Source organism: Monodon monoceros, unplaced genomic scaffold (genome assembly GCF_005190385.1).
Source record: "Monodon monoceros isolate NGI ecotype Baffin Bay Population unplaced genomic scaffold, NGI_Narwhal_1 Super_Scaffold_16, whole genome shotgun sequence".
Classification (NCBI taxonomy): Eukaryota; Metazoa; Chordata; class Mammalia; order Artiodactyla; family Monodontidae; genus Monodon; species Monodon monoceros.
The window spans coordinates 2,422,921-2,447,560 of NW_021703772.1; positions in this window are offsets into that span (position 1 = coordinate 2,422,921).

Sequence of the window (24,640 nt, forward strand, 5' to 3'; positions counted from 1 at the left end):
AAAGCCAGCAGGAGAAGGCAGAGGCCCCGTGTGTGCACCAGGCCCTCACCCTGGGGTGGGGGTCGCACAAGCTGCCTCTGCCGGTGTGCAGACCCCTCCAAAGACAGGCTACTCCTGCCCTGGGAGCCCAGGGTCCAGTGGGGGACACGCAGGGGACACACGGGGGACATGTACTACATAAGCACAGGGGCTGTTGTGCGCTGCGGCGGGAGGGCGGGGCACTGTGGGGGGTACACCAGGGACCTCAGCCAGTTGTTGGGGGTGAGGGAGGTTCCAGAAGGAGCGACAGCCAACCTGAGATCTGAGGGCCGGAGAGAGCTGCCCAGAGAAGAAGGAGCAGAGCCAGGAGGGTGTTGGCTCAGATGTCGGCACAGGAGTCAGGGCCATGTTGGGGGAAGTGAGGCTGGGAGCAGGGCCAAGCGGGGGCGGTGGGGGAGGAGGCCGCCCCCACCAGGGGCACGGGAAGGGGTGGGAGAGCAGGGAGGGCCTATCTCGTGTTCAGAAAAATCATCGGGGCACAGTGAGGGGCACGGATTGGAGGGCAGGACAGGGCTTCAGGCCAGCAAGGACACTGCTGGGACAGTGCAGGCAAGATGGGCCAGCTCAGAGGCGAGTGAGCAGTTCGAGGGAAATTTAGGAGGGGGGCTCGACAGCCGTGGAGGGGGACTTGGAGGGAGAGAAGCACAGGCTCCCACACACCTGGCCACAGCAGTGGTGGAAGGGATATCCCAGAGACAGGGTCTGCAGAGTCTGAGCCCCAGGCCCTGACCCCACGGGTGCGTCTCAGCCCACTCAGCACAAGCGTGGTTGTCGTGAGCGTGGGTCCCGGCGACTGGCTGCAGGGGCTCCATCCTATGGCCAGCACAGGTCACCTACAATCCCTGTGACTCAGTTTGACCGTTTGTACAGTGAGGACCAGTCCCTCCCTCCTCAGGATGCTGTATCATGTGAGGACACATAACAGTTCTGGACCAGCCCTGGGACCTGAGAAGTTCCCCTTGTCTTGGTTCATTTAGAATGTTGGAAGCAGGCATGCTCCCCTTCCTGACCCCTAAGAAAGATCACTGCGGAACTGGACCCTCGTCCAGTGAGTCCCTTGATTGCAGCTGTAGGATCTGAACGTAGGAACCAGTGTGTTTTGGCTCCTGTCTCCTCTCTTGTACCCAGGGCTGCCATCTGAGAGCTCTTGCTGGCACTCCTGACCCTGCCTTAACCAAGCTCAGCCAAGACTGCAAGAAGATGTGCATCCAAGGAGGAGGCGGTCCTTGAGCAGAATCCTAAGGAGGCCGAGTCTCCTGGCGGAGGAGGTGTTGAGGTGCAGCAGCCCCCATGGTGGTGGGGATGGCAGGCAGCACAGGGAGAGCCCCAGGGGAGTGCCAAGCACTGGGGAAGCAGCTGAGTTCAGGTGGGCTCAGGGTCTGTGCAGGGAGGGTGGAGGGTGGGCAGTGCCCAACGGTGGGCCTCAGAGGCCAGGGCCCAGGGAGCCACACAGCACCACTGAGCAGGGCATGGAGTGAGCAGCCCTGCACTCAGGGAAGCTCTGGGGGCAGGGAGGCCACGGGGCTATTTCCCTGTCACAGCGCGAGGAGACCAGGGCCCACAGTGGGCGGTGGCAGAAGGGGACAGGAGATCAAGTGTGAGGAATGGGCAGAAGGAGAATGGCCAAGGCCTTGCAGCGGATGGGGCTGTGAGTGGCGGCTCAGGGCCCAAGAGGCTCGAAGCTCAGGGCCCTGGGAGCTGGGAGCGGGCCGTAGGCTGCGGATCCATGGACACCCGGCTGGAGGGAAGGACGAGGCTGGCAACGGCCCTTGGTTCCACTATCAGGACCTTCTGGAAATGCACTGGCCAGCTGCACACGGGGTTGTGCTGGTCTCTGAAATCCTTTGACACCCCCAGAAAAAGCACTTTGTAATCACAAGGTGGTTTTGTCAGTGTTTTCAGTTTTGAGTTCACCAGTCTATGAACTTCTTCTAGAAGTCCAGGACAATTGGATGCCCACCAAAGTCGTGGGTGCCCACCAAAGTCCTCTCGATGACTTTCCTCACACTCACGTCGAAGGGGGGCTCTTATCAGTACGTGCAGGACTTTCCTGCCTGCTCCTTGTTTTATTCCTTGATGTCCACTGTTGTCCTATGGCCCCCAACCTGCCAGCGGCCACCTGCACATTGCATTAGCCGGTGTCACTCTCCACCGGCCTATTAATCAGCCTTAAATACAGGACTTAACACCACACCGAGCCATTTATCTGTAAGGCCCGGGCTTCAGGCTCCTCCGGTTCCCCCTTGGCCGTTGAGGAAATCGTTAACACGTACCAGCACGCAGCCCAGCTCAGTCTTCTGCTTTGCACGTTAGTCAGACAGCCCGGGCCCAGTGTCTGCTCCCCCAGCGCCCACCTTCCCACTGTAGACATGGAGGGACCCACTCACACACCTGAGGCTTCGAAGGCACGTCTTTCTTGGTCATCAGCAACTGTCTGGCAGCGCAGCCCAGTGCCCTCTTCCATCCCCACTCACGTCCGTGCCTTGGAAGACACCTCTGAGGCCCATCCAAAGAGCTGGCAGCTGTGTCTGCACGAGCAATTAGCCCATTGACCGGTGTGCGCCCACTGAATGTCCCCAGGGGGGTCTCCATTTGGTCCTGTCCCCAATTTCAGATGATAATCGGAAGCCCCAGGAGAATAAGTGGCTGGGCAAGTGTCAACTCTCAGCCGGTCTCCCGACCCCAGATGCAGGCATTTTCACAGCAGCATCCCTGGGCGTGGGCTGTGGCTTGTCCCTTCCTGGGCAGTAGGTGGGGCCTCTAAGCTTTCCCGTAGGGCTCAGCCCCAGGCTCCATCTGATTCTACTCCAGCTGCGTCTCCCCAGTAAGAACTGCGCAGCTCAGTCTTGACCACCCCTCTGATCACGAGAGATCATGCCAGCTTGCCCTTTTAAGTCATTATGTTTCCGGGTGGCTTGTGACGCAGGAATAGATACCCAAAGCAACCTGAGGGCTGTGCCAGCAATTGTAGCCGTGTCGTGAGGATCCTGGGTGCCTCGTGTAGATGAGGCCCGGCTGAGCCGGAACTAGTTCTGGCCTGACTCTGCCACTGGCCAGCTGCGTGACCTTGAATGAGTCACTTTTCCTGAGTCCCAGTGTCCTCATCTGTCCGGTGGGAATTTCCACTCCTTCTGTATTGTTTCTGCCTGACTATGGTCATTTGTTTATATCAGCTGATAGAACCCAGGTTAGTAATGTAATTCTGAGTTTGGCTAATTTTGCTTGTTCTGTGGCCTCATCTGTATTCTCAGCCCAGTTGTGATTATGGGCTTCTGGAATTCCTCCTTTCTGGGCTCCTGGTACCAGCATCTGGTACAAAAGGTGCTCAGATCTCGTGATGGTCAAAGATTCCCTTCCTTTTGCTTCCAGTTCCTCAAGAAGGATGCTCTTCTGGTTGGGCAGAACTCTCATTTCAGTCCCCTTCGCTGGAGAGGCAGCAGCAAGAGAGAGAGAGAGAGAGACGTCCATGGAAAAGGGTCCAGAGACAGAGGTCTCTTCCTGGCTCTGTCCTCAGTTCCTCAGAGGAACTTGATCTATAAAGTGAGGGGCTGCAGGGAGTCTGAGGACCTGAGATGCTCCACACACCCATTAGTTCATCCACTCAGCAAATATTTATCAAGCACTGATTGCCTTTGTGGCAAGTCCTCTGCTGGAAGCTGAGGATTCAGTGGTGGGAAAGAAAGACGCCATCCCCGCCCACCTGGAGCCTTACAGTCTAGAGGAAGACCAGCATTAAATAACTTCTTACACGTGTAACCAGTCTACAAAGGGGTGGGGGAAGGAGCTAAGGGAGCAATAAGAGATTGTCCTGACCCAGTAGGAAGGGTTCTGATCCAAGAACACAAGGTGATCTATAGAATGGGCAAGCCTGGGCCCATTCTACCAAATAGGGTAGGAAAGGCAATCCAGGGAAAAGAAGTGGCATATGCAAAGGTCCTGAGGTCTGGAGTGACTGGAGAACAAGAGAAAGAGAGACACAGGTGAGGTGGACAGGAAGAGTCACCCCACTTAGGATCTGGTGTGGCCAAGCAGCCAATTTGGGATTTTATTCCAAGACCAACTTGAAGCCCTGGAGGTTATTCCCAGACGAGGTTAGATAAACACATTATCCTAGACAAGGTGTGGACTGGATTAAGAGGGGGTAAGAGTCTAGAGCAGTTCAGAGGCCTTGGCAAATGTCCAGAAGAGAGGATCAGTGTACAGGTAAAAGAAAGAGATGGAGGGACTTCCCTGGTGGCACAGTGGTTAAGAATCTGGCTGCCAATGCAGGGGACAGGGGTTCGATCCCTGGTCCAGGAAGATCCCACATGCTGTGGAGCAACTAAGCCCAAGCACCACAACTACTGAGCCCACCTGCCACAACTACTGAAGCCCGTGCACCTAGAACCCGTGCTCTGCAACAAGAGAAGCCACTGCAATGAGAAGCCTGCGCACTGCAAAGAACAGTAGCCCCCACTCACTGCAACTAAAAAGAAAGCCCACGTGCAGCAATGAAGACCCAACGCAGCCAAAAATAAATAAATAAATAATTTGTATTTTTAAAAAAAGAAAGAAAGAGATGGAGCAGTGAGACCAGAGCTTTCAGCTCCGCCGTCCACCTGCTCACCATATAGTTTTGAGCAGATCTTACTCGTTATGGTCCCTTTCTTGGTAGCACGGCAATAACCACCATACCACTGAGCTCACTGGGGCGCTGGCTTAAGGCAGACAGAGTGAGTTCGCCCTGACGAGGTTCGCCCTGACGAGGATCGACCGTGATGGACCAGAGAGGGGGATGAAGGGGGCAGTGGCAGGGAAGGTGCCCAGGCTTCGGCTGGGTTAGCTAGGCGGCGGTACCAACAGTCTCTGAGACGCAGACTAGAGGGGTTGGGACTTGAGCTCAGTTACAGGCGTGTCGAGTCCACACCACTCGTGAGGTCCCCAGGCGGGGATGAAGTTTCGACCAGCCCGGGCAGGAACCCCTGATGATGGATGGAGAGGGTGGTCACTGCTGTGCTGGCAACGTCCCCTGCACAGGAACCTGCACTTCCCACGAACGCAGCACCTGCTATGCTCCTGGAAGAGCCATCAGCTGCCAAAGGCAGGACACACGCTCACAGAAGACAACAACATTGGCGTGCTCACCCGTGGGGAGTCTCAGCGGAACCCTGCCTCCCCTGAGAGACGTGAGAACGTGGACCTCTCTGCCGACTAACGCACAGCAGGGATGCTGGGGTCTTTTCTCAGTGCAGGGAAGATGGCTTCTCTGTAGAAGATCAACTCTGTTTTTGTTTCATTTATTCTATGTGTTAATGGGTAGAATATGGTGTATGAGATAAAAGAAAAAAGAAGTAGACCTCCATGTCCCTTCCTGTGAAAAAGAAAATAGCTCTTTCCTCTTTCATCCATCAGATGAGGTGCTGTAACCAGAGTCTGTGGGGCTCACGGAGATGACCTGGTTACATGAGAGCTCAGAGCTCTGCCCGACCTTCCTCCTCCAGGTCCACCTGCAGGAGGTGGTGCCATCCGGCCCGCTTTCCACCTAGCTCAGGAGGACACCTGCTCTGTCGTCCATTTCAATGAAGCTTTTCCAAATGGAGTGCTGAGCTGGAAACAGGGAGACCCGGGCCCCACCCCAAGTCCCCCTGGAACCCACTGCTTGGCCTTGGACCCACCCAGTCTCTGCATCTCAGCTCCACGGAGTAGGGGAGTGGGGGTCGATGGCTGTGGATTCAACGGAAAGTGAAGGGAGGTCCAGGAGGAGGGCTGGAAGGTGGTGCCTTATGTAACCTTTGACGTCACACAGAGTTATGAACTCTTATGTGTCTCTAATTCTTTTGTATTTTTTAAATAACCTTTTAATTAAAGAATAACATATATACAAAAAGGCAGACAAGTTATAGGAGTGCCCTTTACTGGATCACAGAGCAAACACAGCCATGTTACTGGCACACAGAACAAAAAGCAGACAGACACAGCAGGGACCCAGGAGCCCCGCTGCGCCTCTCGCAGCCCCCCACCCAGGGTGACAACATAATCCTGACCTCTGACCCCACAGCTGGATTTTCATATATATGTGTATATGTGTATATTTAATATTTGTAGTTAACGTACTATAAAATTCACCCTTTGGAGCATACAAGTCCATGTGTTTTGACACGTGCAGAGAGTCAGGTACCCCTGTGAGTCAAGGTAGAACAGTTCCATCACTCCAAAAATGTCCTCCCCTACCCCTAACTGCCACTAACCACTAAATTGTTCTCTGCCCTCTAGTTTTGCCATTTCTAGAATGTGGAATGAAGAGAATCGCACAGTATGTAGCCTTCTGTGTCTGGCTTCTTTCCCCCAGCATAATGCGTTTGAGATGCACCCATGTTGTCACATGAGTCAATATTTCATTCCTTTTTATAGCTGAGCGGTTTCCATTGTTTGGATGGATCATAGCTTGTTCATCCATCCGCTCACCAGCTGAAGGATGTTTCGGTTGTATCTAGTTCTTGGCTGTCATGATTAAAGCTGCTATGTCCATTCACATACAGGGTTTTGTGTGCTCATCAATTTACCTGTCTCTTGGGTGAATATCTTGGAGTGAGACAGCAGGATCACAGGGCAAGTGTATATTTCACTTCGCGAGAAGTTGCCACTGTTTTCCGAAGTGGCCGTGCCATTTGCATTCCCATCAGCAGCGTGCGAGTGTTCGGTTGCTTCACATCCTTGCCCACACTTTATATGGTTGGTCTTTTTAATTTTTGCCATTCTAGTGCAGGGACCCAGGCAGAGCTTATAGTGGGGCCAGACTGTCCACACGCACGTGCTCAAGGCCCTCAGGGTGCAAGACAGACCTTGGCAGGCAGGGCCAGAGGCAGATCTGGCCTGCCAGGTCATGAAGAAGGCATATTTGTCCAGAGGAGATGCAGGTGAGGGGACAGGACATATTCTATTTAGTAGTTAATTCACTTGATTTAATGAGCTGTGGTTTGAGGGCTTCTGTTGAACTCTTGCCCTAGTTCCCCAAAACAATGGGGACAGGCCTGATTTTTATTTCAGGGAGAGGTTAATGCAGACGTGGTTGGTTTAGGGAAGACAGAAATCTAGGAAAGAGGGAGAGAACGTTCCAAGGCTGCTTTGGCTTCGTTCCGCTTATTCTGAAATGTTTAGAAACTTCCCGTCCCGCTCCCCACCCCCACCCCAGGGGGATCCATCATCCCAAGTCACTTCCTGTTGGTGACCCTTTCTTCTCCAGCCCATCCAGGGGCGCTTGGGGGGACACACAGAGCAGACTCTCACCCCTGCTTTCTAGAAAGCCCATCCTTGCCCCAGGGACTTTAAACACACTCTTGGAACCAGAGTGAATAAAAATTTAGCGTTCACAGACATGAAATTTGGCTGCAAGACTCTGTGCTCCAATCCCATCATTCTGGGTCTCATCACCATGAGGAGATTAAAGCAAGAAGACACGAGCCTTCCCCCAGCTCCAAGCTCCTTAGCTTGAACTTGACTGGGATCGGCTGATAAGACCATACATGTAATGTCCCCCACGATACACACTGCCCAGCATGACCTGATATCTTCTAGAAGTTCCTGTAGGCAGTGCAGGTGACCTCATATACTTAAAAGAAGATAGTCCTGCAGAAAGGAGGAAATGGCAGGTGTTGCTCACTTAGATTTTGAACAGTGATTCCTTTCACAGTTCTCGAGCTGTCCTCCAAATCACCCCTGCTATCACTGAGAAACCGACACTTCCAGTAAATCTCCAACAAAAACGGCAGGGACTACAAAACAAGGGGTCTGATTTTCAGTTACCTCTGACTGCCAAGTGACACTTGAGCAGGTCTTATCTGCAGGGGGTGAGGCCAGGAGTGGGTCCTGCTCTCAGGCCGGGGCTCCCCTTCCTGAGAGGCCCCACTGGATGAAAGGGGCTGGGGAAAATGCCACTTGACAAGAACGGGGTGTTTTGGAGTCACACACAGCATTTCAGTTGTGCTTCCGATTTTTCAACTCCAATGATAAGGCAAAGTAACACAAGTCAGGAAGATGGCCTGCTCTTCCAAATGCCGCCATATGGGGTAACTCCAGAGAGCTGCCCACACACCTGCTGTTTCATCTTATTCCACGCTGCTCAAGTCATTTTCTTTATGAAAAGAATGAAAAAATATACAAGGAGAAAGAACACCTTGAGAAGTTCAGAGAAATAGAGACCTGAAAGGTCTTGTCTTTAAGCCTAAAGCAATCAGAAGAAAAGAAATTATAACAACTAGGGCAGAAAGCAGTGAAATTAAAAACAGAAAAATCAATAGAGAAAAATCAACAGAACCAAAAATCCGATTCTTTAAAAAGACCAATAAATTTGATAACCCTCTAGCCAGGCTAACCAAGAAAAAAGAGACACAACTTAGTAATATTAGAAATGAAAGAAGGATCATCTCTCTGATCTCATGCACATTAAAAGGATAATAAAGGAATATTATGGACAACTCTGTGCTCACAAACTTGATACCTGGGATGAAGTGGATCACTTACCTGAAAGACACAAACTACCAAAACTGACAAGATATAGATAATCTGATAAGACCTATAACTATTTTTTAAAAGAATCAGTCAATAATAATCTTCCAAAAAGCACCACCAGACCCAGATGGTTTCACTGGTGAATTCTAACAAATATTTAAGGGAAAAATATTGTCAATTCTCTACAAAATCTTCCAGAAAATAGAAGCAGAGGGAACACTTCCTAATTCAGCCTATGAGGTCAATATTACCCTCATCCAAAAGCAGATAAAGAATTACAAGAAAAGAAAACAACTACAGAGCAATCTCTTGTGCATAGATACAAAAATCCTTAACCAAATATTGGCAAATCAAACCCAACAATGTGTAAAAAGAATTACACACCACAGCCAAGTGGGATTTACTCCTTGTATACAAACTGGTTCCATATTCAAAAATCAACTCATGTCATATACCACATCAACAGGCAAAAGAAGAATGATCATAATGTCACATCAATTAATTAAGAAAAAAAACTTTAGGCAAAATCAACATCCATTTGTGTAAAAGCTCTTAGTAGACTAGAAATGTAAGGGAATGTCCTCAACTTGATAAAGAACATCTACAAAAACCCAACATCTAATACAACACTTAATGATGAGAAAGTGGGGGCTTTACCCCAAGACTGGGAAAAAGGCCAGGGTGTCCCCTCTCACCACTCCTAGTCAACATTGTAGTCAAGTCCTAGATAGTGCAGTAAGACAATAAATAGAAATAAAACGTATACAGATTGAGAAGGAAGACATAAAATTTTATCCACAGATGACATGATTACCTATGTCAAGTATCCCAAAATATCAACAAAAACAATCACTTCCGGAAGTGATTATACAGAGGTCACAGGATACAAGGTTAATATATAAAAGTCAATTGTTTTCCTATATACCAGCAGTGAACAAGTGGAATTTGAAATTAATGTAATGTAAATTATCACATACATTTTTGCATAAAAATGAAATACTTAAGTATCAATGTAACAAAACATGTATAAGATCTATATGGGGGAAACTACAAAACTCTGATAAAAAAAAATCAAAGAAGATCCAAATAAATGGAGAGATACTCCATGTTCATGAATTGGAAGACTCAATATTGTTAAAACATCAATTCTTATCAACTTGATCTATAGATTCAATGCAATCACAATCAAATTCCCAGCAAGTTATTTTGTGGATATTAGCAAACTGATTCTAAAGTTTATACAAAAGTCCCAGAATAGCCAACACAGTACTGAAGAAGAGGAACAGAGTTGGAGGACTGACATTACCTGTCCTCAAGATTTACTATAAAGTTACAGTAAACAAGACAGTGTGGTGTTGTTAAAAGAATATATACAAATAGATCAGTGGAACAGAATAGAGAGCCCAGAAATAGACCCACACAAATATAATCGACTGATCCTTGACAAAGAAGTGAAGGCAATTCAACAGAGAAAGCATATTCTTTTCAACAAATAGTTCTGGAACAACTGGATACCTATACGACCAAAATATATATAGATATAGATATGTATACATATGCATGCATATATATATATATATACACACATACACATATATATATGCAGAGAGAGAAAAAGACAGACCTAACACATTTCACAAAAATTAACTCAAAATGGATCAAAGAGGTATATGTAAAGTGCAAAGCTACAGAATCTTTAGAATGTTACATAGGAGAATAACCTAGGTGATCTAGGGTTTGGTGATGAGTTTTTTATATATACCACCAAAATCACAATTCATAATCGAAAAATTGATGTTAGGCTTTATTAAAATGTAGAGACTTCTGCTTTGCCAAAGATACTGTTAATAGAATGAAAAGGTAAACAACAGATTGGGAGAAGAATATTTGCAAAACACATATCTGATGAAGGACTTGTATCCATAATATACAAGAACTCTTAAAACTCAAAAATAAGAAAACAAAAAGCTCAATTTGAAAGAAGACAAAAATATCTGAACAGACCCCTCATGACATAAGATGTACAAATGGAACATCAGCATAAAAAGACGTTCACATCACCTGTCATTAGGGAATTTTAAATTAAAACGACAGTGAGGTACTATGACATACCTGTTAGAATGGCTAAAATCCAAAAGTCTGACAATTCCAAATGCTGATCAGAGTACAGAGCAACAGGAACTTACTTTCCTTATTGGTGAGAATGAAAAACTCGTACAGCCACCTTGGAAGACAGTTTAGTAGTTTCTCACAAAGCTAAACATAGACTTACCATATGATCCAACAATTGTGCTCCTTGGTATTTACACAATTGAATTGAAAACTTATGTCCACACAAAAACTAAATACAAATGTTTATAGAAACTTTATTTATAATTTCCAAAAACTGGAATCAACCAGGCTGTTCTTCAATAAGTAAATGTATAAACAAACTACCATATGACCCAGCAATCCCATTACTGGCCATATACCCTGAGAAAACCATAATTCAAAAGGAGTCACGTACCACAATGTTCACTGCAGCACGATTTACAATAGCCAGGACATGGAAGCAACCTAAGTGTCTCTCGACAGGTGAATGGATAAAGAAGATGTGGCACATATATACAGTGGAATATTACTCAGCCATAAAAAGAAATGAAATTGAGTTATTTGTAGTGAGGTAGATGGACCTAGAGTCTGTCATACAGAGTGAAGTAAGTCAGAAAGAGAAAAACAAATACTGTGTGCTAACACATATATATGGAATCTAAAAAAAAAAAAATAGTTCTGAGGACTCTAGAGGCAGGACAGGAATAAAGATGCAGACGCAGAGAATGGGCTTGAGGACACGGGGAGGGGGAAGGGTAAGCTGGGACAAAGTGAGAGAGTGGCATGGACATATACACACTACCAAATGTAAAACAGATAGCTAGTGGGAAGCAGCCGCATAGCACAGGGAGATCAGCTCGGTGCTTTGTGACCACCTAGAGGGGTGGGATAGGGAGGGTGGGAGGGAGACGCAAGAGGGAGGGGATATGGGAATATATGTATATGTATAGCTGATTCACTTTGTTATACAGCAGCAACTAACACACCATTGTAAAGCAATTATACCTTTTTTTTTTACATCTTTATTGGAGTATAATTGCTTTACAGTGGTGTGTTAGTTGCTGCTTTATAACAAAGTGAATCAGTTATACATATACATGTATCTCTTCCCTCTTGCGTCTCCCTACCTTAATAAAGATGTTTAAAAAAAAAAACTGGTACATCCGTACAATGGGATATTATTCAGCAATAAAAAGAATGAGCTATCAAGACATGGAAAGACAGGGAGGAACTTTAAATGGATATTACTCGATCAAAGAAGCCAGTCTGGAAAGGCTGCATACTATATGATTCCAACTACATAACATTCCAGAAAAGGCAAAACCACGTGACAGTATAAAGCTCAGCGGTGGCCAGGAGTTTGGAACGAGGCAGGAAAGGATGAGCAGGTGAAAGTCAGGGGATTTTTAGGGCAGTTCAACTGTCCTGCATGATACTGTAATGTCAGATACATGACATTACGCATTTGTCAAAATCTATAAAACTTTACAACACAGAGTGAACTGCATTGTATGCTAATTTTTAAAAAATTGTTTAGGAACTGGAGGAATCCCAGGAAAAAATGCAGACTTTGATAAGAGAATAGAAATATATTACAAATATATGAAACAACCTCACTGAAGGGGTGGTGGGAACGGACTGACTTAAGGTTGGAAATAAATGGAGTCTGTAAGACTAAACCAAAAGGAACTGTGTATAAGTACCGTATCCCCATGAGGATATGGTTAACAGTTCTGATACTCTTTACTCAATCTGCTGGAATTGAAAGACAGAGTAAAGAGACGGTGGATAGTGGGAGCCACGTTCTCATTGTTGGCGGTGAAACTTATAGCTCAGCAAGGAGAGGAGGGTAGAATGACCCGTGAGGTACTGGATCACAGTTAGAGAATCAGTAGAACTCATGTTTAACCTAATGTACATACAGATGTATGTATGTACACAGAGAAATATTTGTACACATGTATATATACCTGGGTTTGTATATACACATATATTTCCTTGCTCTGCCGATTAAGAGGGCCTAAAAGACAAGACTCCTTCATGCAAAAAACACACCCAGCACCCAGACCTTGGTTTCTAATACCATTCTTCAATGAAAGGGAACAAGACACCTTAGAGAAATGGCTGATTCTAGGACTGGGGCAAGAAATATACAAGATAAGCCTGGAGAAGAAAGTAAGAAAGAGAAAGAGAGGAAAAAAGAAAGAAAGCAGGAAAGAAGGGGGGGGCATCTAAAGGAGTTCAAAATTTAGATCCACACAAAAACCTGAACACAGCTGTTTATAAAATCTTATTCATGATTGCCCAAACTTGGAAACAACCAAGATGTCCTTCAGTAGGTGGATGGATAAATAAACTGTGGTACATCTAGACAGTGGAAAATTATTCAGCACTAAAAAGAAATGAACCTTCAAGCCATGAAAAGACATAAAGAAACTTTAAATGCATATTACTAAGTGAAAGAAGCCAATCTGAAAAAGGCTTCTTTTCATATATGCTGTATGATTCCAACTATATGACATTCTGGAAAAGGACAAACTACAGAGACAGTAAAAAGATCAGGGGTTGTTAGGGACCGGGAGGATGAAGGGATGACTAGGCAGAACACAGAGGATCCTTAGGGCAATGAAACTATTTGGTATGATAGTACAACGCTAGATGCATGTCATTATACATGTGTCCAAACCTATACAATGTACAACACAAAAAGTGAACAGGAGGGTAAACCATAAACCCTGGATGGGTGATGGTGAAGTGTCAGTGTAGGTTCATCAGTTATAACAAATGTACCCTCTGGCGGGAGATGCTGCTAACGGGGAGGGTCTGCCTGCCTGTGAGGGGAAAGCACGGGGTATGTGGGAAGTCTCTGTGCTTTCCTCTCACCATTGCTGTGAACTTAAAACAGTTCTAAAAAAAATAAAAGTTTTAAAACTATCCTAAAAATAAAAATAAAATTTTAAAAGTTAATAAACTAAAAATTAAAATTTGAAAAGGAAGAAAGGAAGGAAGGAAGGAAAGAAGGAAGGAAGGAAGGGAGGGAGGGAGGGAGGGAGGGTACATTGATGAGGGTATGTATGTCAAAGGGGCATATGAGTCAAATGAAATAGGCCCAGTGGCCAAAGCAGGAACAATTTGAACAACAAAAAAAGTACTATTGAATTAAAATGCAAAGTATAAAATAAACATCCATGAGTCCACATTGATATAAATATTGATAAAATTAATAAAAAGGTAACAAGGGATAAATGTACAGCATGGCAACTATAGTTAATAACACCGTATTGTACATTTGAAAGTTGCTGAGAGTAAATCTTAAAAGTTCTCATCACAAGAAAAAAGAATTCTGTAACTACGTATGATGACAGATGTTAACTAGACTTACTGTGGTGATTATTTCCCAATATATACAAATATCGAATCACTGCGTTGTACACCTGAAACAAACATGATGTTGTATGTCAATTATACTCAATAAGAAGTAAAGAAATGGGTAAGAAGAGACAAATCACCAGTGCAGAAGAATTCCAAATAAAGCTTGCAGATACCCCACCCTAAAGGAGGGGGGAGCATAACTCCTCCCTGATACTGAAGGGGTCAGTGTGGGAAGGAGGGAAAAGGGAGAAACTTCATGGCGGAAAAACCGGATAGACGCTGCTTCAGCCAGGAGGTCAAGGTCAACACCAGGGGTCATAACTCATGTTGGTATCAGGTAGTCTTGAGGAAAATAGCCCTTTACCTCCTCCAAACCATAACTTAAGTCTAATCACGAGAAAAACGTCAGATGGATTTCTCTGGAGGGGCGCTTGCAATACACCTGTCCAGTTCTCCTCAAGATTTTGTCAGGATCATCAAAGACGAGGCAGGTCAGAAGCTGTCCCAGCCAAGAGCAGCCTAAGGAGGCATGATGAATAAATGCAGTGTGATCTGAGAAGAGAAAAAGAGCGCTAGGTGAAAACTAAGGAAATCTGAATAGGGGATATGGACTTCTGTTAATAAGGATGTATCACAATTGTACAAAACGTAGCAATTTACTGGTGTTAATCACTAATAAGCTCGGGAAACTGTGGAGGTGGGGTATAGAGAACTCTGTGTACTACGAGTTCAACTTTTCTATAAACCCAAAACTGTTCTAAAAGGTAATATTGGGGCTTCCCTAGTGGCGCAGTGGTTAAGAATCTGCCTGCCAACGCAGGGGACAAGGGTTCGAGCCCTGGTCCGGGAGGATCCCACATGCCGCAGAGCAGCTGGGCCCATGCTCCGCAGCGGCTGATCCTGCGTGTCCGGTGCCTGTGCTCCGCAACGAGGGAGGCCACCGCAATGGGAGGCCCACACGCCACGGCAAAGAGTGACCCCCGCTCGCCTCGACTAGAGAGAGCCCGCGCGCAGCAACGAAGACCCAATGCAGCCAAAAATAAATAAATAAATAAATTTATAAAAATAATAACAATGTCTATTAGGGTTTTAAGTTTAAGAAAGAGAAAAAACAGACAAACTTTACCAGGAAGTTGTAGATTGCTGAGGAAACACTGGGTTGTTTTCGGGCTCAGAATGGGCATTGAGTTGATTTGATTCAGCCCCACACACTTACCACAAACTTACCTCAACTGGGAGCTGCTTTCATGCCCCAGCTATAAGGAAAAGTCTAGATACCTCCCTCCATTTCTCCAAAAGCACAGTGAGCTTGGCCTATGGCATTCATTCTAAGAGTTCTGCTGATCTCCTTTCTTCGACTTTCTCAAACTTAGGGCCGTGTCACTATTGTTGATGGGTCAACCCAGTTCATAGCTTGTTCTTGCCTTGCACATATACCTAAACCCTAATTACTGGTCAGGTGGCCTCAGACAGTGCTTCCTAAGGTCCCTGTTGGCACACCGAGCTCCTGCAGGTCTGTTGTCTCCTTGCTGTTCTATCAAAGAGCCATTTATCAGTTTCTCTGTAAACTCTAAAAACGTTAAAGCATAACATACTGTAAAGTACACAGACATTTTTGTCAATGTTCATAAAAATACAGAGGGGTAATTTATATTCAATAAAATGCATAAATCTTAAGTACATTCATTTATCTCAATGAATTTTTGCAAACGAGTAAACTCCTGGAACTATCACCAAGTTCAAGACATACAGCACTACAGGCATTCTGTGTGTGTGTGTGTGTGTGTGTGTGTGCGTGCGTGCGTGCGTGTGTGTAACTTACCAGATGGAGATGAAATACATTTTTCTAATCCCTGTTGTTCTGAGCGGCAGGCACATTTCTGCTCTTTCCAGCTGAGCTTCACCGTTTCCAGGACTCCTGTGCTTTGCCTCACTGGAGTCTATTTTAAACGTTTCCTGGCTGCTTTTTATTCAGAAAGAGAACTACAATGAACTTCTTGAACTGGCATCCTTCAGATAAGGAGGCTGAATCTCAGTTTTCTGCTCGTGATTGACCCATGGCTTATCTTTAAAACAATTCTGTGCTTCTTGCAGAGAGAGCTGAAGCTCTGGGAGTTTGAGGTGAATTCACTGATGAGATGGCAGAAGCCGAGATGAGCGGGCTCCCGGGGACCCTCCTGACCTCGGCTGAGCGCTGTTAATAGCTGTGCTGGAACGTAGCTGCCCACACCAGGGTCTTGTGTCCCAGGGGAAGGAGTCGTTCTTCAGCTGCATCACCATTCCTCCAGGGGGCTTGTCAGTCACAGACCCTTGGCCCCAGCCCCAGGGTTTCTGAATCAGAAGGTCTGGGGTGGGGGGCAAGGTTTTTCATCTTTATCAGGTTCCCAGGTGATGCTGCCCCTGCTGCCTTTGGGAACCACACTCTGAACCACCGTGTTCCGGGCCGGGCTGGCTCCTGCCTGTTCAGGACTTTGAGCTGAGAGCTGCAGCACCAAGGGGACCATGTGTGCTCGACTCCCAGCTCTCAGGACCATCCAGTGTTTCTTCATCTGAGTTCTTCACGGAGGACGGAAGGAACTCTGTCCAAGACTTGAGAGCTGGGCTCTGGGTGTCCTTTCCCTGACCCATGGCTCTGGAAGACGTCCTGGTCAGCAGGGCCTGGGGCTCCTTTACAGAGATGCTCTTGGTATCACAGCTAAGCCACAGGCTTTGGGGGCAGAAAGACGAGGGCAGGAGTCCCAGGTTAGCCACTCGCTAGCTGTCAAATGGGGCATTTCTTGCAGGGCTTGTGCAGGTTTAAACGACTCAGTGGAGACAGGGTGGAGCTTGGGGTCGGGCACTTTGAACACACACGGTTCGGTGAATGTTCCTTGGATGGTGACGCTGGGGGGCAGGCAAGTCCTTGTTTGAGCTGAGCTGGGTTCAGACCCATCTGGGCACCCCTGACAAATGGGTGGGGACTGAGGGCCTCGTGGGGGTCACAGTAAATTTGACCCAATAACTAAGCCTCAGAGTAAACAAGCGGAGGGTCCCTCGGTACCCTGGGTTCACCCCGTTACTGAAACCCTCATCACACTGAATTTCAAAGGCTCTTCGATTCATCCAGGGTTTCTCAACCTCAGCTGGATTGGCACTTGGGGTCAGATAATTCTTGGTTGTGGGGCTGGAGTGTGTGTTGTAGGACTCTAGCAGCATCCCTGGCCTCCACCTACTGGAGACCAGTACCAACCCCTCCCCTTCAGGTCAGGACAGCCCAAAATGTCTCCAGATGCCATCCAGTGTCCCCTGGAGGCAGAATAGCCCCCAGCTGAGAACTGCAGTTAGTCTGTGAGCTCCTGGCTGAGAGGGACCATTCCTTCTGTCTCTGTGTCTCCAGGGCCCAGCACACAGTAGGTGCTCACTAAAGGGACACACCCCACCTGCCTGCATCGGGCGCTGTGTGCAGCATCTCACACTCATTAGGCCCCTGGATCTTCACAACCGCCTGTGAGGAAGACTCGTGTGAGACATGAGGAAACAAAGACACAGCAGGTAAAGCCACTTGCCCAGGATTCCTGGCCAGTTCGCAACAGAGTCCGCACTTAAACTCCATACTCTGCTCCCACCTGACTGGCTCAGCTGAGGCCGGCGCCACTTCCTGTCCCACAGGAAGTAAACTCTGCTTTTTAAGGCATGACCTTGGCACTAAACCATGTTTCCCGTGGAAGGTCAGGCAGCTCTTGTTATACCAGGAGCTCTGAGATATCCAGCCCTTCTGGGGAAGGATAGAAAGACCGACTTGAACGTTAGGGAAAAATGATTGCTGATGACCATACAAAAATCGAATGCCGAAGGAAGCCATCGCCAAGCGGAAAGCCAAGATGGGACAGGACTTGGGCTCTGGAATAACGGATACAGGAGTCACAGTAAGTTTAAAAAAAAAAAAAGTGAGCTTGCTTTTCCCCTTTCATCAAAGTACTGATGATCAGAAGATAAATCATGTTTGGAGAAGAATCAAAGTGATTGGATTAAGCTTTCCTGCAGTGCTTCTGACTAATCTTGCATCTGGAAAATTTAACTGAAAACTTACCTCCACAGAACACTTGAACTCTCCAGCTTTCAGAGAGACACTCTTGTCGATTCTGCAGAATCCCAGCGAGACATTTCCTTCTACAGAAATGCACCATACCTGAGATACAGATACAAATGCTCTGTTCTCCCAGCAGTTGTGCTGGGTTCATGGATTATAATTCAAGTAATGGTCCATGATGAGATCATCCTGTCGCCTAACAAGCTGAAATCAAAATAGTCCCCGTTCCAAGCAAGCATTCCTTTCTCCTCAATGAGAGGGAAGAGGTGTGACGTTACATGACCTCTCGGTTCTAGAGATTTCCCCGGCTGATGGCGCAGTGAAATGATCTGCCCATCGCTGAGATTTCAGTGAGCTCAAAAGTTTTCCTGGGTTCCCTCCTGGGAGCGCTTTCATTCTTCATCTGCCCGCAGTGCTCCAGAAGTACCCTGCACTTGTGAGCAAATCCCTAACAAGATTTCCAACTAGACCCTTGGTGGTGGAATTTGCCAAAACAGGGACGCGAAAAATAGATGAGCTGTTCTCCTAACTGGGTGTCCCCAGACCCGGGAATCAGGGTGAGGGTCCCAGGCCCACTGGTTCCTGTGACATGGTGACTCTCCAGCTGGAAGGCGGCCCTCGCCAGGGTCCCTCCCGACCGCTCGGGGGACCTAGGCCATCCCCAGGGGGCAGCCTTCCCTCCACAGTCTCGAGCCTCGTGAGGACAGGGAGGTCAGGACGGTGGGTGTGCAGAGAGGTGGAGAGAAGGTAAGACTGGAAAACATTCAGAAACTATGACAACTGTGTCGGGAGCCCGAGTCCCACGGAGCCAGGCAGGAGCTCTGGTGCTCATCTTTTCCAGCTGTGACGTCATGGCAGGTCACTGAAGTTATGCAACCTCCAGGCTTCTGACCTAAGAATCAGAGGACAGGCTGCTCTTTGTAAATTAAACATCAACTGTACTCACACCCCCAGGAAGGAGTACATTAGGACGTGGTGAAAGCTGAATCGTGTGACTGTGTGTGAGTATATTATCAGACTCATGACTGTCACGCGTTGTCTCTCTCCTGCTAGGATTTACACTCCACAAGGGCAAACCATCCTCGCTGGTGCGTCTTTTGTGCCGACTGTCACTCAGACGCCTAGGCGCTCAGGAAACGTTGGTTAAGAGAAGGAAGAGTGTGGCACACACTCCCCTGCCCCCCAGCAGCACCCACGGCGCCCCTTCCCACACCTCGCACGGCCGCGTTTCCCACCACCTGCATATGGCATATCTTCCCCCAAAGCGTGGGGAGGACACAGAGGTTCTGCTCGAAGGACCAGCAACCTGGGTCAGTATCGACCCCATCACTAACCGCTCACGTGGTTTTGGGCGGGTCCCTTCCCTGCTCAGGGCCTCCTTTGCACAAAGATGGGGTTGCCTCAGGCCAGTGGCTTTGGGTCTGGCTCCACAAACACTTGAGGTGGTTTTCCCACCAAGACCTCTGGCGTCCTCATCCCTGGGCCCTGACCCGCACCTCACCTGAGTCATTCTACTTGTGCATTTCCGTGTGCGTAGCTTCTGAGAAAGATGTTGCTGGAACTAAACAAAGTTCCATCCCAAGTCCCTTCTCCGTTCTAACTACAATGCGTGGGCATGACACACACACGGCTGGGAGAGAGACGTGACGTCCTCCTGGACACCACGCTGCCTCTTGCAGGACATCTGAAATTCCGCAGTGGACAGCTCTGTGTTTCGCGAGGGGCTCTCATGGCATCTGCAAGACGGGCAGGCCCAAGTCACCCTGGGCAGTGGGCCCTCCCAGGAGGATGAATCTCCCCAACAGGACACAGACATCCCCACCACCTACCACTGAGGCAGCGCCCGTCAGCTCCGTCTCCAACGTTCCGCGGTTTCCGTCATAAACTTGCATCATCCCGAGCCTTGGCCTCTATCACTGCCCCCAGAAAACCTTGCCTGAGAGATGGGCGCCGCGCCCCGCCCCAGACGCTTCTGCTTCCGCACAGAACTTTCCGTCCAGCTGTCCCTGAGCAGCAGTGATGCGGCTTCATCATAGTTTGAGGTACTGCACTGCGTAGATCCCACCAGTGAGGAGACGGCTCTAGGCAGTTTATTACTCACACAAGAGGCACAAGCAAGATCATCTTGGTATCAGGTTCCTGCATCCCTAGTCTCAGATTATGACACTGAACTGGAGGAACCAGGTGACAGCCATGAGCAGAGGAAGTCTGTCACAGGAGAGACGATTCTAAAATACACCCACGTGTCCTGACAGCTGCAGCTGTGCCCTAAGGGGGGCCAGGGGCGAGTCCCGGGTCTCACCAGAACAAGGAAGTGGATGAGACACTATGACTGCCTCTCACGAGACAGGGAACCTCCTGCGAGACAGGGAGTGGGGGAGACATGGCCTCAAGGCGAGCTACCCCAGGACCGCCCAGCTTGCCGTGTTTCTGGAAGGATCAGCAGGTGTTCTGCGTGGGACGTGCAAGGGCCCTGTGGTACGGTCCCCCCCCCCACTACCTCCTTCCCCTTCTCTAAGGAAAAGGGTATGTCCTCTTGTCGAAGCCTAAACCCACTCTCAGCTCTTTGGATTTTACTGCAACTCTCCTCGGAAACCCGTTTCATCAATGATCCCTTCTCTTTTCTGAATCTTCATCCTACCCGGCCTGCTGGGTGTTTAGACACAGTATAAAAACACGCTGCACACACTTAACTTAAAAAGAAAATAAACTACTAAAAAGCATACTTCTGAATCTCCCCTAAATCGTCACTCTCTCTACCTCTCTTTTCTCTTTCCCTCTCTCTGGACGCATCCATCTACACGCCAGGCTTCGGCTGTTACCTCTGTGTTGAAGATGCCTCGATCTGACGCCCAGCCCATCCTCTGGAGCTGCTTCCACAGAGCCGGGTGTTGACTGAGTATCTCCACCTGACTGTCAGAAGAACATCTCACATTTAACATGGTTATGAAACAACTGCTCATTCCCCTTCAAACCTGCTGCTCTTCCCCGTGTGCACCTCCAAGAGCCCACTTACAGAACCCAGAAATGTGGCAGACAGCCTAGACTTCCCTTTCTCGTACCCCTAACTTCCAATATCCATTTGGAGACTAAGTCCTGTTTATTTTTAAACGTTTCTTTCCTTTTTAAAGAAAAATACTTCCTTTTATTATCACCATAGTTTTTGCATCTAGATACGTAGCCTTAATAACTCAAAAGCTTAGTGATAAATATTAAATATATTTTAATTTTATCCCACTCTGCCAAGAAAAATTAACATTCGTTATGTGTAATCTGGGCCCACTTCCATGAGTAACGTGTATGGCTGTATAAATGGCTTAGCTTCTCCTGCTGAATATTCAGAACCAAGACCCCAGAAAGATGGGACCGGGTAAGAATTATTTTATAAAGTGTACTACACAAAATGATGACTAATTTTAAGCTAAATTCTAAAGTAAGAATGAGAGGAAATGAGGGATATTTTCTTCTAGAAACAATTTATAAAGAGTTCTAATCCATAATTTTTTTTTACAAAATGGTTGTAGGAAGAGGTAAAATCTCAACCTGAAATTCGGAATATTGTGAGGGAGTTTCACTTCCAGGTGTGATGTCGTGTCTGGAAAGAGACTTTCCTTTCAGGTAAAAGCTGGACAAATAGATAAAAACTAAAACACCTTTTTTGAGACATTGGACTCAGGAATGTAAACTCTGAAAGAAAGGGAAGACATGTGAGCAGTGAACCTTATAATTACTCTAAAATGACAGCTGAAGGCACTTTCTGGACCACAGTACAGGGACAGCCTGGCAGTCTTGCAGCATCGAGGAGAAAGAGATCAACGTTCCAGAAGGCTGGGTGAGCAGAATCTGCACCGCAGAGAACCAGAGAGAAAGGAGCTACACAGAGAAAGAGCTACACACCTCAGAGGTGTCTGCTTGCTCTACATTAAGCTTCTTATGTGTAGAGTAAAGGTACCTGTGGTAGGAGGCAAAGACATTCTGGGGAGTTATAACAGAGCAATGCCCAGAACTCACGCAAGGCTGGGAACATTTGAGTTCTGACCAACAACAGTGGATAGAACTTGTTGAATATCTTTGGAGTAAAGGCTAATTGAGACCTTCCCCAGCAAAGCTTATAAACAAGCCTTGAAATGACTAAATGGATCCACAAACAGCTCAAATGACTGGCAAAACAATCTTCATTCTTTAAAGGGAGAGACCACAATCTGGTACTCAACAATGTATTATGACAATGCCCAGTAACTGGTCAAAAATTACTAGACATGTTAAGAAGCAGAGATATGTGATCCACAGCCAGGAGAGAAAATCACTCAATAGAAATAGACAGAGAAATGACAGAGATTTTGGAATTAGAAGACAAGTAGCTATCACAAATATTCCCAACCTGCTCAAGGATTTAAAGGAAAACATGAGAAGAGAGATTGAAGAAATTGTTTTTAAAATCCAAATGGAATTTATAGCTATGAAAAATACAACATTTAAAAGGAAAACTTTACTCAGTAAGATTATCAATAGATTAAACATTGCAGAAATTTGGTTCATAAACTTGAAGACATAGCCGTAGAAATTATCCAATTGAAGCATCAAGGGAAATAAGATTCAGAGCTAATGAACAGAGCCTCAGAAACTTGAGTGTAATATCAATCCGTCTAGCATATGACTATTAGAAGTTTCCTTCTAATAGAAAGAGGAGGAAAAATAATATTCAAACAAATAATGGTCAAAATTTTTCCAGTTCATTATAAATTATGAACATAATTTCTAAAGTATAAATCTATAGATAAAAATAAACCAGCAGCAAACTCCTATAAGGAAAAAACAAACGTATAATGACATATATGCATCATTACAGTATTGTGCAGAGTATTATCACTGCCCTTCCAATCCTCTGTGCTCCACCTGTTCATCCCTTCCTTCCCCCAACCCCAGGCAACTACTGACATTTTTACTGTGTCCATAGTTTAGCCTTTTTCAGAATGTCATCTAGCTGGAACACAGTATGTAGCCTTTTCAGACTGGCTTCTTTCACTTAGTAATTAGCATTTAAGGTTCCTCTGTGTCTTTTCATGGCTTCATAGCTCACTCCTTTTTATGTGTTGAATAATATTCCATTGTCTGTATGTACCACATTTTATTTATCCATTCGCCTACTGAAGGATATCTTGGTTGCTTTCAATTTGGGGCAATTATGAATAAAGCTGCTAGAAACATCCGTGTGCAGCTTTTTGTGTGGACATAAGTTTTCAACTCCTCTGGATAAATACCAGGGAGAGAAATTTCTGGATCCTGTGGTAAGAGCATGTTTAGTTTTGTAAGAAAACACCAACCTGTCTTCTACAGTGGCTGCACTCTTTTGCATTCCCACCAGCAGTGAATGAGAGTTCCTGTTGCTCCACTTCCTGAGCAGCATTAGATATTGTCAGTGTTCCAGGTTTGGGCCATTCTAATAGGGGTGTAGGGGTATCTCGTGGTTGTTTTAATGTTCATTTCCCAGATGATACATGAAGTGGAACATCTTTTCACACCCGTATTTACTATCTGCATGCCTTCTTTGGGGAGGTGTCTGTTAAGGCTTTTCTCTTGGTTTTTAACCAGGTTGTTTATTTTCTTTTTGAGTTTTAAGAGTTCCTTGTATATTTTGGATAACATCCCTTTATCCGATATCTCTTTGGCAAATATTTTCTTTCAATCTGTGATTTGTCTTCTCATTCTCTTGACATTGTCTTTTAGAAAGCAGAAGTTTTAATTTTCACAAAATCCAGCTTAGCAAGTATTTCTTTCATGGATCATGCTTTTGCGTTGTGTCTAAAAACTCACTGCCATTCCCAAGGTCATCTAGGTTTTGTCTTTGTTTACCTTTTATCTTTTTGGAGTTTATAGTTTTGAGTTTTATATTTAAATGCAAGGTCTGTGATGCACTCTGAAGTAATTTGGGGCAAGGGTGTAAGGTCTGGGTCTAGGTTCTTTTTTTTTTTTTTTAACATGTGGCTGTTTGGTTGTTCCAGTACCATTTGTTGAAAACACTATCTTGTCCCATCCTGTTGCCTTTATTCCTTTGTCAAAGACCAGTTGACTATATCTATGGGGTTATAGCTCTGGCCTCTTTATGATGTTCCAGAGATATATTTGTCTGTTCTTTTGCCAATCCCATGACATCTTGATTACTGTAACTTTGCAGTAAGTCTTGAAATCAGGTACAGTCAGTACTCTGACTTTGTTCTTCTCTGTCAATGTTGTGTTGGCTATTCTGGGTCTCTTGCACTCCCTATAAACTTTAGAATCCATTTGTCAATGTCCACTAAATTATTTGCTGGGATTTTGATTGGGATTGCATTGAATCTATTGATCAAGTTGGGGAGAACTGATTCTTTTTTTTAAAATTACTTTATTTATTTATTATTATTTTTGGATGTGTTGGGTCTTCGTTGCTGTGCACAGGCTTTCTCTAGTTGCGGCAAGTGGAGGCTACTCTTCATTGCAGTGCACGGGCTTCTCTTTGCAGTGGCTTCTTTTGTTGGGGAGCATGGACTCTAGGCGCACGGGCTTCAGTAGTTGTGGCATGCGGGCTCATTAGCTGTGGCTCTC